At 38.5% G+C, this 13,858-nt stretch overlaps 1 pseudogene; it reads right to left on the bottom strand.

Moving 5' to 3' along the window:
- Positions 1-565: 565 nt before the first annotated feature.
- LOC150063317 (U6 spliceosomal RNA) lies at positions 566-655 on the bottom strand (annotated as a pseudogene).
- Positions 656-13,858: the final 13,203 nt, after the last annotated feature.

The raw sequence follows: 13,858 nt of genomic DNA, 5'->3' as shown, positions 1-13,858 counted from the left end.
TTGTCACTGCAGGGGAGGAAAAATCATTTTCTCTCAATTCTTTGTGTTTGTAGTTGGGACAGATCCTTGTAGGGGGAAAAAAAAAACAAAATAAACCCAGATTGACACAAGAAAAACAACAGCAGCGCATTAACATGTGTACTTCCAGGATATATGGGAGAAACTGGGTACTGGTAGCTCTAGGGGGTGGTTTTGGATTCATGCTTTGCACCATCATAAGCAAAGATACATTTTTAGAGACATAAAACAAAGGGGAAAAAAGATCTTAGAATCTCAAGGAATAGCAAGTTTTGGCAAGGCAAATATGTGGGATTTTGTTTTAGATTCTCCTCTGGTGTATGTTTTTCCTAGGTGGCAGGGGTCTTGCCTGTCTTTAGTGACCCATCTTTGTCCAATTAAAAAGGATCTGAGAATTATAGTTCGATGCCAGCCTGAGCAGGAAAGTCTTTGAGACTCTTATCTCCAATTAATGGCACTGTGGCTTAAAGTGGTAGAGCACTAATCTTTAGCAAAAAGGCTCAGGGACAGTGCCCAGGCTCTGAGTTCAATCCCCAGGACCAATAAAAATAATAAGAGACTGCTTTATGAATTCACATTCATCCTTGCATAGGATCCATGCTAATCTTCTCTTGTGTTCCAATTTGAGTACTTGTGCTGGGTTTTCTTTTTCCCCTGTGATGTGCCCATTGTCATTTCTCTTGGGCAGTGTCTCAAACTGTGGTTGGCAAATAAAGCAGATCCCAATTATTTCAGGGCTTGTTAAAATACAGACTTTTGGTCTGGGAATGCAGCTCAGTGATAAAGCATTTGACCCCTACCACCACCATCACCCCCCCCCACACACCCCACTCTCCTGTCTCCCATATGTGAGACCACAAGTTTGATCCTTAGCACAGGAGAAAAATAAAATTACAAGCACCTGAAGTCCATCTAGAATCAGAATCTCTCTGACACCTGATATTTTCTAACTATCATTCTACCAGTTTCCTAATACAGAAGAAAAATCTCTCCTTGTGACACAGAAACCATTGTAGATTGGCAGATTGTCTACACAACAATCTCTCTCTCTCTCTCTCTCTCTCTCTCTCTCTCTCTCTCTCTCTCTCTCTCTCTCTCTCTCTCTCTCTCTCTCTCTCGTCTATATTATAGCACTCTGTGGAGGATGAAATGTTCCACAAAATTGTGCTCAGATCCAGAATGAATTGAGAAACCAAACAAGGTCATCTCAGCTACTTCATCTGTGGTTGGTCTAGAGACGGGGCATGGGGGAGGGAAGACATGCAGAAGAGGGACTTGATTGTGAAAGGATGTGCTGCCTAGAGCTTTTGGAAAGCAAATATGTGAAGGATGGCAGAGCAGAAGGTGGAAGCACTTGGAGACCCAAGCCAGCCTCTCAACCAACCTGGAGTCAAGCTCCCAGGTTTTCTGGCAGGAGAGATCATGACTGCCTCAGGTTCTTTAAACTACTCTCCATACTCTGAAGCTTGCAGGCAAAAACATGCTAACTGATATGTCAATGGTACACTGAATAAATTTGTGTGTTTTTTTTTCTTGTTTCTTACAAGTCTGGGAATGTGCTCTGTACTCTGTGTTCGAACAACCATAGTGAGAACAAAACAAAGAAAGCATTGTACCTTTGGCAGAAATTGGAGTTTTTAAGTGTCAGGACCCCCTCCCTTTTTTTTAAAGATTAGATATTAAGTGCAATAAAAAAGTATACGTGTCTAAAGCGTGAGATCATTGACAGCATTGCTGTGTACAAACAGGTATAGGAAGACGATGACCAAACTGTCATTAGAAGACACAGCTATAGGATGTGGCAAAGCCCAAGTTCCTAGGAACTGTTCTTCAGTTTGCCTGCCAGAATTGCAAAGGGAATGCTTACAATGAAAAGGTTTTGAAAAGGGGAAGCAATGAAATATGAATATACTGTGTGTCTTCTACAGAGAAACAGCAGTCATCTGTAGGTTTTCTTTTTCTATCCCTCTGCAGACTGCTTCTGCCATCTACCCTCCAGGGACAGCTGCCGTGTCTCCTAGGGGTGACAGCATTTCTCCTTCTAGCTTTGGGAAAATGACTACAAAAAAATAATAAGTAGGTGTCAACTGTGGTACAATCTGAAACCCTCCATCTTGATATAGCCAATTCTCTTTTCTTTCTTTGGCCTGAGGTCTAATCAGCCACTCGGCATGTGGGCATTCTGAGATGGAAGCAGACACTTTCACATGGAGACCCCTTCCCATAGCTCTAAAATCCTTTTCATCTAAATTCCTGGGACTTCAAACTCAGAAATCATGTCTGAAGAAAAAAAAAAAAAAACAAAGGAAGCTTAATACAAAGGCAGATTCTCATCCTCCTTAGAGGTGGCTCTACTCACAAAACAGAAGGAAGGATCTGGAAATGAGCTTTCTTCTGTGAAGTGAATAGTGCTTTGAAGATTTTGCTCTTGCCAAAAGCACCAGAATGTTCTGTGGCTGTTGCCCAATGCAAATGGATGTATTAGGGCTTCTCTTCTGTATCACAAAGACAAGAGTATGTGTAAATACCTGGATAACTTGGGCTTTCCTTATACGCCTCCCCTCCTAATTATTTTTACCCTTTCATTACAGGTAGCTTGAGCTTAAGCAATTCACTCAGTTTACAGATCCTGTGCGGCTATATAACAGGTTCTTATGAGGCACAAGATATTTGAACACAGTAGCATTTTATAGTCTTCATGCTGAATGCTGATTGACCAGGAATCCCAGATATGGGATTTGTATGTAATCAGAATAATAATTTGGGCGTTAAAAAAATATGGAACTAGAAAGTGAAGGTTCTGTGACTGAGTTAAAAAAAAAAAAAAGCGGAGGGCGGGGGGACCCACGGGTGGCTTACGCCTGTTTGTAAACCTAGCTACTCAGGAGGCTGAGAGCTCAAGACCACAGTTGGAAGCCAGCCCAAGCAAAAAAGTCTGAGAGATTCCTGTCTCCAAGAACCAGACAAAGCCGGAAGTGACTCTGTGACTTGAATGGTAGAGCACTAGCCTTGAGCACAAAGAGGCTTGGAAACAGCATCCAGTCCCTGGGCCCACAAAAATACATACATACATACATACATACATACATACATACATACATACATACATACTTCTATTCAACAGAACCAAGAGTTAGGCTATTCATGCTGAAAACATTCTTCAATGGTTATCCTCCCTCTGATTGTTTTATTACAACCCTAAACAAACTAGTGCTGAGGTGAAGCTTCAAACAAAAACAAACAAAACCCCCACAGCAAAGTGAGCCATTAATTGACCCTCAAGTAACACTAGTGTTTCTAGCCCTTGTATATTTCAGCATCCTTTCTGGACACTACTAATCCCTGCCTACATTTCCATAAATGTTTCTTTCAGTGAATTCTCCCAATCATCCTATTCAAGTATGCCACCTTTTCCTTGCCAGATTCTTCTAGGACACAATCAAGTGTATCAATATCTTGTGATACTACATGAGTTAACTTCATAACATCTTAGTATTTTTTACAAATGAAATGGAGAAGATTTGCACTCTGAGAAGCTGTAGAGGACTAAATAAATTCTCTAATTTGAAGTAGAATTTAACTGTGTTTGGCACACAGGAAAACTTAACAGGGATTTTTGCCAGAATAAAGGAAACACATTTTTCTGAGAGCTGATAGCGCCATCTGGATACAAATATTCTACCAAGTCATTTCCTAAAATGTACTTTATGCTCCAATGAGAAAGAAGTTATTTTAAGCAACTATTAAACCAAGGTCTTTTGATCCATTTGAGGTACTGTCATCTGCTGAGAGATGGTCTTTAATTTATACATTGATACCTCTCCTGTTTCTAATACAACACTGGGATTGCGCTTTCTAGTTTCCTGGATATAGTGTGATTTATATAATATAAGCAGAGAACATTTGACAGTAGAATAGGTCATATTTTTTGAAATAGAAGGATATCTACTCAGACATCCTAATTGCTTCTCATTATGAAGAGTTTGCACAATGATGATCTTAACAGGTTTAAAATTTTCATAGTAGAATTTAAAAGAGAACATTGAGTCTTTGAAAGGGAATGCTTAATCGTGCAGAGAAAAAGATGAAATTGCAAAAATCTGGAGGAAGTCCTTTCATATTTTGATATAAAGATATAAAGATCCACATTGAAAGAGGTAGAAACATACACACACACACACACACACACACACACACACACACACACCACCGCATGGGGTGGAGGTGAGAAAGAGATTTGGAATTGGAACTTCCAATGTCACCTTTTCAGATAACAGATAAGAAAACTATTTTAACAGCTGGTAGCCTTGCTGCCTTTGGTGTAAAGATCCCTTTCAGAGAAAGATGAATCCCTGAGTCAGGTGTGATCTACAATATGATGGAAGTGATCTGAATGAGAAAGAATAGAAACATGGGCATAAGATAAACAGAGAAAGATTAAGATGGGAATACAAAAGGAAAATGAGCCATGACAGTGGCTAAACACAAACAGTGTTTTTGTTTGCCTTGCTGTGAGTTAACCACTGTGCTTCCCAAAAGCTTTCATAAAGTCTGCAATACACACAAATTCCTTACCTGCACTGTTTTCTCAAATGTATAAAGGTCAGTACACAGCAGAGAAAAGTAAAAATCAGAAAAGAGGTGTTGTGACTGTGATGGTTAGTTGTAGGTGTCACCTTGTCTGCAGTAAGGGATTCCCAAACAGTGAGTAAAATATTCATTCTCTGTATGTCTCTGAAGATAGATTGGCATTTGAACCAGCAGACTTGAGTGAGGAAGATCCACTCTCCTCTGGTATCAGTACTCACAGTCCAATTGGCAAAGGGCCTAGATAAAACAACCCTACAAAGATTTAGGTTCTTAGACTTTAGACATTGGCTAGAGCACACCTCAGGTCTTTAGTTTTGAGATCCTTGGACTTGGCTAAGAAAAGTTATTCTGGTTCTCCAGAGCTTCCACAATAATGTCAGTCCCCTAAAAACAAGCCTTTCATCTATCTATCTATCTATCTATCTATCTATCTATCTATCTATCTATCTACCTACTACCTACCTACCTACCTATCTATCATCTATCCTTCCATCCTCCATCCATTCTATTGGACTTTTTCTCTATACTGAATAATGTAGAGGATCAGACAAAAACAAAGTAAGAAGTGAGAATTCTGTGCAAATATAAACATAAGAACATGAGCACTGGAAACTATGAAAATATCAGGGAGTATTATACTTCTCACAGGACAGATGACAGAGACTGAAGCCAACTTTATTTTAATCTGAAAGGCCGGATGACCTCAGCTCTTTCTGAATTACATCTGGAATCCAAATGAAAAAAAAATAGAAATATAAAATTAGAGCTACTGGTCTCAATTTGACAGGATCGTTGGATGCTTATAGTTGATATTTTCCTGACCTCATATTTTGATAGCTCAGCTCTGGTTGAATCGCTACTTAATATAGAGTATTTAATATGAATTCTACTAAAAGGTTGCTTGACATTTTGCCTTGATAAAAGTCACCCAGAACCAAGTTCTGGGAAAATGCAGTTCATGGCATTAGATGTCCCACTATGAACACTTCAAAATTTTTATTTCGCGACTCCTTTATTGTCAGGCATTTACTGACTTGCAAATCTATGCTGACATATTAAATGCCTTGTATCTTAACATCTTAACATATCTTAAATTGTGCTGTATCATAACATCCACTCTTTACAAATTAATTTAAAAATACTACACTGTTAAAACTCACAATTTAAGAGCACAATTTTCAACAAAATAGAAAAGCAAATGGCTGCTAGATATCTATCCATCTGTCCATCTAGATAGATATAGATAGATAGCATTCATATAGCCCATATATTCATGTATATACATGTGTATATTTCCTATATTTTCTCTTACTATGAGACTCTGCATATCTTAAACCTATATAGCTCTCGTTGATCAGAATATTTTGCTAAAGGTGGCAGTTTAAAGTGATGACAAGTCCTTTATTATGGTACTTATGATTTGGCTACAACTTTCCTCCAAACCCAGAAAAGCCATATACAACATTTTTGTTCTATTCAATTGCCAAATATAACAGATGCTATTAGACTACCTCAAATAACAAGTGTTGATGTTAGAAGACCTTCTGTACTTAATTCAGTTTGTTTAATGGGTATCATAATTAAAGCATGGTCTGTTTTAGTAAAGAATATAGCTGAAGATAAATGAAAGGACTCCAGGATATAGAAACAAAAGCCATATAATGAGTGATTGTTGTCCTTAATGTACTATGTTATCTCTCATCTCTTTTGCTGTCCCTTGGTTATCTCATATTGTTACAGTATTTTACCTTGTTTTCTGATATATTGTATATATGCTTGATGGGTTATTTGAAATAGGATAGGGAAGGGGGGAAAACAACATGAGTGGGGGGGGAGGGAAATGGGGACCAAGACATGAGAAAGGGTACCACTGTTTGTGAACCAATGCGCCTTCTATGTGGTGAATGTAATGTAACCCTTCTATTAATTACAATAAAAATATATGGAAAATAAAAAATCTAGCTGAAGAATTTAGCAAAGTGTCCCCAATATAAGGAGGGTCTTTAATATGGAGTAATTTTGATTGTTATTCATTGCATTTCCTTGGCCTCCTGCATGAAAACTAGTACAAATATTTATTGATCACCTTCTTTCCTTCAACTTAGCATGCTCACAAGCTTTATAAATAGGAAGAAGCACAGCAAGTAAATAAAAATAATATAATTTTGAAGTAAATTACATGTGATAACTTACTGCCTGTGTCAACTTGGATGGGCCAGTGCCTAAATATTTGGTCAAACAATATTCTGAAAGCTTATGTGAAGTTACTTTTTAGAGGAAGTTAACAGTTAACTTTATAGACTTTTAAATAATGTAGATTGCTTTCTATAATGTACTAAAGCTTTATTTAATCAATTGAAGACTTAAAAAACAGACTATCCCTGGGAAAGAAAAAATTCTGACAGTAGATCTTCTTTGGATTCAAACTATGGCTTCCTCCCTGAGTCTCTAGCTTGTCAGTCTACCCTGCAGCTTTTGGACCTGTCATGCCTGAACAATCATGTATGTCAGTGCCTTAAAATAAATCTCTCTACATACGCACACTTTCTATTTCTGTTTTCCCTGACCCCAACTTTTACATGTATTGTGCAAATACATTTTTCTACATTATTCCAGAGATTTTTGAATGTTGTAGATTAATTGATTTATTTTTTGGTGGTAGTTGTGGTATGGGGATTTGATAGACAGGTGCTTTCCCACTTAAATAATGCCCCCAGCACTTCTTGCTTTAGATAGCATATTTTTTGTTGAGGTCAACATAGTCTGATTTGCTTTCTGGAATGGTAGGGGTGCACCACTTAGCCCAGCTTTTGGATGAGACAGTCTTTCTAACTTTCTGTCCACCCTGTCCTTAAACCTTGATTGTCCTGATCTTTGCCTCCCAAGTGGTTGGGAGTAAACCACCCTGCTTGGTCTGTAGATTGAGTTTTAAAGGACTCCATGGAATTCCTTACAGAAGACATGATTAATGCAAGAACATTCTGTACAAGACACTCTCCTACTGCTGAGGATAAGGTGGTGAATGAATGAGCCACAAAGATGTCTGCTTTTATGGAGCTTACATTCTAATGGATTTAAGATCTATATAGTATCAAATCTACACACACACACACACACACACACACACACACACACACACACACACATACACACTGGGTATGTGCATATGAAGGCTATGAATTTGTACTTATGTATAGTGGGAATTTGCCTTTACATTTTGTAAAAACAACATTTCTGAATGGTGAGCCTTGTAGATCACTAAAGTATTTTCTGTAGAATTCTTTCTTGCTGAGAAATAGTCTTTTTTTTAAAGGTGTTTGATTGATTAAATGAAGCTTATCATTGAGGGAAATCTATTTCACTCAAAGCCCAACAATTTAAATGTAAATCTCCACTAAAAAGTACCTCCACATAAAGAACAAATAAGTAAATGAAGTGAGAGTGAGAGAACCATGCATGTTTAGAGTGAAAAAGGTTCTGAGCACCAAAATCAGAAGAGACAAGGGGTCTGGAACAGAAGTGTTAAAGTGTGCTAAAGGAAAACTAAAATAGCCCAGTGAATGGAAAGAACAGAGGGTGGGAGAATGGTGGGAGAGAAGACAAGAGAAATACTCATGACTGGACTGTGTAGGACCTTAAGAATCAGAGACAAAACGGGATTTTGCTTTTGATGAGCTGGAAAGTAAATGGCATGTTTTAGGAAGAAGATTTACATATTTTAACTTAAGCTTTGGAAGCCTCCCTTAGGCGACTGTGAAGACTGGTGTGTGTGGAGGGGAGGGTTATGGGATAGAAAGAGGAAAACTTGTGCAGAGAGAGACTAGGTAAGTATTGCAAAAATTCTATTAGAAAATGCTATTGGAAAAAAAAATCATAGGGACTGGGAGAATAGCCTAGTGGTAGAGTGCTTACCTAGTATGCACCAAGCCCTGGATTCGATTCCTCAGTGTCATATACACAGAAAAAGCCAGTGAGGCTCAAGTGGCATGGTGCTAGTCTTGAGCGCAAAGTGTCCAAGAACAGTGCCATGGCTGGACATATTTCAAAGCCAACAAAACTGAAAAACAGAGACAAGTCAAAGATGACTCCATGTTTTTAAGACATGAACCACTAGAGAAAAGGGACTCAGTGAATTGAGATGGAAAAATCTGGTAAAGGAGCAAACAGGGAACAGTAAAGTATCAAGGAACTGATCTTGTATCAACATTTTGGATGTCACTTTGACATCAAAGTGGATGTCAAGAAGGAAGTTAAATAAATGAATGAGAGTGATGGCTCAGAATCAAAAATAAATAAATGAAAATTCAAAAATAAAATAAAGCAAACTCATGATACTTCCTGGAATCCCTCATAAGGTAAATACTGAAACTGAAGAGTGAATCTAGAACTTCAGAAAAACTGGCTCTGAGGACAGAGTCCTGGAACATCTCCAACAAAAGGAACATAAAGTCAAGAACACTAAAAAGACAAAGGCCACTGAGGTAGAGGAATAACCCTCCGGGTCTCAAGAAGGAATACTTTCAAATAATGATGACAGTAATGTACAGCTGGGTTAAACAAAACAAAGACTGAGACTTAATCACTGGTTTCATCTTGTTAATAGGAGTTTTAGTATGGTAAGGGGAATAAAAGCCAAATTAGAATCCATTGGTGTGACAGATGAGAGGAACTGTAGACAACAATTCAATTTGGAATTGCAGATTAGAATTTTTAAGTACAGTAAAAAGAAAATGTGGAACATTGGTGATGTTAACTAGTGAGCAACCTGGGAGGGTTCTGTTTCATTTTATCTTTTTAAAAAAATTTCTAGTATTATTATTTTGTTATTTGGAGTTCTTTTTTTTTTTTTTTTTTTTTTTTGCCAGTCCTGGGCTTGAGCTCAGGGCCTGAGCACTGTCCTTGGACTTTCTCAAGGCTAGAGCTCTACCACTTGAGCCTCAGCACCACTTCCAGATTTTTTTTTCTATATGTGGTACCGAGGAATCAAACCCGGGTCTTCATGCATGCTAGGCAAGCACTTTAACCACTAGGCCAAACTCCCAGCCCTATTTGGAGTTCTTATACAGATTATTTGTCCATTGAAGGGCATCTGAGTTAATTTCATGCCTTGGTTATGCGACAATGAACATGGTTGTGTTGGTGGTCTTTGTGTTCCATTGGATTAAGGCCCAGGAGTAGAACTCCTGGATCATAGGGTAGTTCTATGTTTAGGGTTTTTTTGTTGTTTTTGAGAAACTGCAACATGCTCTTCCAGAGTGCTTGACCAAACTTACATTCCCAACAACAGTATGGGGACTGTCCCTTTTGATATGCCCAAATTTTATTTTCAGATTGTAGTTCTTTATTTTCCTTTCTTCAAATAGAATACTTACAATTGTCAAACAGAATACTTACAATTGAGAATGTCTTTTAGTTTGCTTTTGAAAGAAACAAACCAAGAACACCAGCTTTTTCATTACTCAGTCTGCTATTCTACTGCTGCAACTATGAGGGGTTTGTCTAGTTCTAGTCATACAGGAGTACAATCTATGGTTCTCCAGACTTTCTCTGTCTAGATATAGAGAGGGATTTAGGTGTCAATCTGTGTTCTAGATGTCATACTGGTTCCTGTTGTTTCTTTGTTTAGGAAAGGGTTATGAACATTTGCTCTAAAATGATTATCAAGTGCTGATGTAGAGGAGTGAGCTGGACACTGACTCTAAACTTTTGCTCTACCACTTGTGTCAGAGTGCCATTTCTGGCTTTTTTCTGAGTAGTTAATTGGAGATAAGAGTCTTGTAGACTTTTCTACTTGGGTTTGCTTCAAGCCACAATCCTCAGCTCTCAGCCTGCTGAGTAGTTAGGATTACAGGCCTGAATCCCTTTTGCCTGGTTCAAGTGCTGACTTTTTAAATCCATTCCCACAGGACAAATATAGTCACTGAGTAATCACCATATGTACAGGATTCATCCAACACAAAAGAAACAATAATCCTCTGTCCTCTTGCAACAACTAGTATAATTTTGAAACAAACTTTCAAAGGTCTTTTAATTGATGGTTAAAATATTGTGAATTAAGGAGTTGTATTTTTATATGCTAGAGGTAGTATAAGGTTTAGTGCCAATGTACTTATTTCTTAGAAAATTGTCTTTTTCTAGGCCAGGCACATTGGCTCACACCTGTAATCATAGCTACTCAGGAGGCTGAGATCTGAGGATCAAGGTTCAAAGGCAGCCCAGGCACAAAAGGACCTGAGGCTCTTATCTCCAATTAACCTCTAGAAAAATGGAAAATGGGGGTTGGCCCTAGGGTAGGGCGGTAGCCTTGAGCTATACCCAGGGGTAGGGTAATAGCTTTGAGCTGAAGAGCTTAGGGACAGTGCCCAGGCTGAGTTCTTTCCTTTTCTCTTTTTTTTTTTTTTTTGAATTTCTGTATTATTATCAGGACTTTTCTTTCTCAGTGCTAATCTCAGGAATAGAAGAAAAATAGTAAGAAGACAAACAGGGGAAAAGGAACTAACATTCAGCAGTCAATATCTGTCAAGCAATTTCCAGTGATTATTTAAATTTTCAAAGAGTGTTGTGAGATAGGGCTTTGGTCTCCATTTCGTAAATTAGGAAACTAGTATAACAAAAGTAGCTCTAAACTTCTACTTGGCATCATGGAGAGTTGCTAATTAATTATAGTGCTTCAGAAAAATTAGAAATAAAACACTACCAAATTTCACTGTGACATGTTATCAGCCTGCCTGTGTAGAAAATCTACCCTACTGTGTCTTGGCCTGGCGTCTTGGCTTCTGAGCATGTCTCACTCTACCAGCCTGACTTAATCAAGGTCATCAAAAGCTATTGCCATCTTGCCAGGTGTAAGCAGCTGCTTCAGGTTGGTCTTATCAGCAAATTTATTGGATTTACTCTCACTTCCATCATCCCCCAGATAACTGGCCCACAAGCAGCCCCTATGGATGGACACCACTTGATAAATGTTCTCAGGATGACAAGAAGTCACTGATAGCTACTCTTTGATTGCAACTCTTAAGCCACTTGACAGCACTGTGATCCAAGCTATGAATTACCAGCTTGTTGAAAAGAAATGTCATGTGAAATGGTATCAAAAGCTTTACCGAAGTCTAGATATATTATATCTGTTGCATTTCCTTCTTCCGTGTCTCAAAGAAATTAAATTTACTTGGCAGGTTTCTTCCTCAAACCATGTGGGTTACTAATCTTCTTCATAACAGCTCTTATTTGCTTATCAGTGGATCATTTGTATCTTCCTACAACTTGAGATTTCTGCATTATCAACCAACAAGCATCTAACTACTTTTTTTTTTTTAATTTTTGGGTACCTTTAGATTTCCTTTCCTTAAGTTCCGTTCTAAGACTGAGGAATAGCAATATGCTATTAGAATGTAGAGAGGAATGAAAATATTTCCTCTGCCCGGTACTGTGTTTAATGTCACTTCAAACAATTACTGAACACCAAAGAAATATTGTCAAGCCGGGAGTTTGGCCTAGTGGTAGAGTGCTTGGCTAGAATGCATGAAGACCCCAGTTCGATTGCTCGGTACCACATACATAGAAAAAACCCGGAAGTGGTCCCAAGGCTCAAGTGGTAGAGCTCTAGCCTTGAGAAAGTACAAGGACAGTGGTCAGGCCCAGGAAAAAGAAAGAAAGAAAGAAAGAAAGAAAGAAAGAAAGAAAGAAAGAAAGAAAGAAAGAAAGAAAGAAAGAAAGAAAGGAAGGAAGGAAGGAAGGAAGGAAGGAAGAAAGAAAGAAAGAAAGAAAGAAAGAAAGAAAGAAAGAAAGAAAAGAAATATTGGCTCACGCCTGTAATCCTAGCTACTCAGGAGACTGAGATCTGAGGATCAAGTTTCAAAGCTAGCCCAGACACAAAAGGACCTGAGACTCTTATCTCCAATTAACCTCTAGAAAATGGGAAGTGAGGCTTGGCTTAAGGGTAGGGCAGTAGCCTTGAGCTGAAATGCTCAGAGACAACACCCAGGCCCAGGGTAGGGCAGTAGCTTTGAGCTGAAGAGCTCAGTGTCAACGCCCAGGCCAAATTCAAGTCTCATGGCCCACCAAAAAAAAAAAAAAAGTCATTATATATCAGTCCCATGATACTATCTTATTTCAAAAGAGTATAATTTTTCCTAGGAGATCAGCAGCTTTGTGGAATGAGAACTGAGTATATATGTGTATGTTCATACATGTGAAGGAAGCAGAGGACAAAAGACATCTTTACAAATGAGGGTGGATTCCTTCCTACAACTAGGCCCTGTTTCCTTAACTTCAGTAAATACATGGAAGGGTTTTTTTTTTTAATTTTTGTGGGATTTTTCTGTATTTTCAATGTATTTGACTCAATAGACTAGAAAACTAAATGAATTCATTTTGGATTCATAAATCTTTTCCAGTAGCAATTCATCTTTTTTTCTGACATCACTTCCTGCATCTTTGCTACCAATTGTTGAAGTACTATTCATTGTCCTCCCATTGCCTACATTATAAATCCAAAGTTTGCAGAACCAAAACTGAGATCATATTCAAACAGTCCATACCTTTGCCTGGGGCTGTTACTGAGGCACGTAGAAAACATTTACACATATATTTTTATAAACCTATGTTAACCATCATTTATATTCTTATATTGTATTTTTCCATATGATTTTAACTTGCCTCTCTGCTTCTGTATATCTGCTTGCTAATACCCTGAGAAATGCAACTGCTGTCCTTGTGGCTAATCTACAACCATCCATTTGTCCTTGGTTCCTAGACTGAGCTATGCTGAAGTAAGGAGTATACACATTCCAAGCCGGGAGCTAGAGATAGTAGCCATCTGGTACCTGCAAGGTCGGACTTGTGAGGGCCAGCAAACTAGGGTAGATGTCAACCAATCACAAGACTGTTACCATGGAGATCCCCCTACACTCATATCTGGCCTAAAACCATCTTCCTAAAATGACAGCCAGTTAGACTGACCAATGATTAGTCATGACCCTTTCCTGCTTTGTGTTGCACCAATCATTTAATGGAATTATAGTATGAAATCTCCCGCGTGGTGTATTGATTTGTTGCTGGAATCTTCCCCCTACTAAAAATGTATAAAAAGTATTGTAATCTTGGGGCCGGGAGTTTGGCCTAGTGGTTAAAGTGCTTGCCTAGCATGCACGAAGACCCGGGTTCGATTCCTCGGTACCACATACATAGAAAAAACCCGGAAGTGGTGCTGAGGCTCAAGTGGTAGAGCTCTAGCCTCGAGAAAGTCCAA

The sequence above is a fragment of the Megascapheus bottae genome, chromosome 5, assembly GCF_031878675.1.
Source record: "Megascapheus bottae isolate mThoBot1 chromosome 5, mThoBot2.hap1, whole genome shotgun sequence".
Lineage (NCBI taxonomy): Eukaryota > Metazoa > Chordata > Mammalia > Rodentia > Geomyidae > Megascapheus > Megascapheus bottae.
Note: the sequence above shows the minus strand (reverse complement) of the source record. Positions and strands in the feature narration are given on the sequence as shown.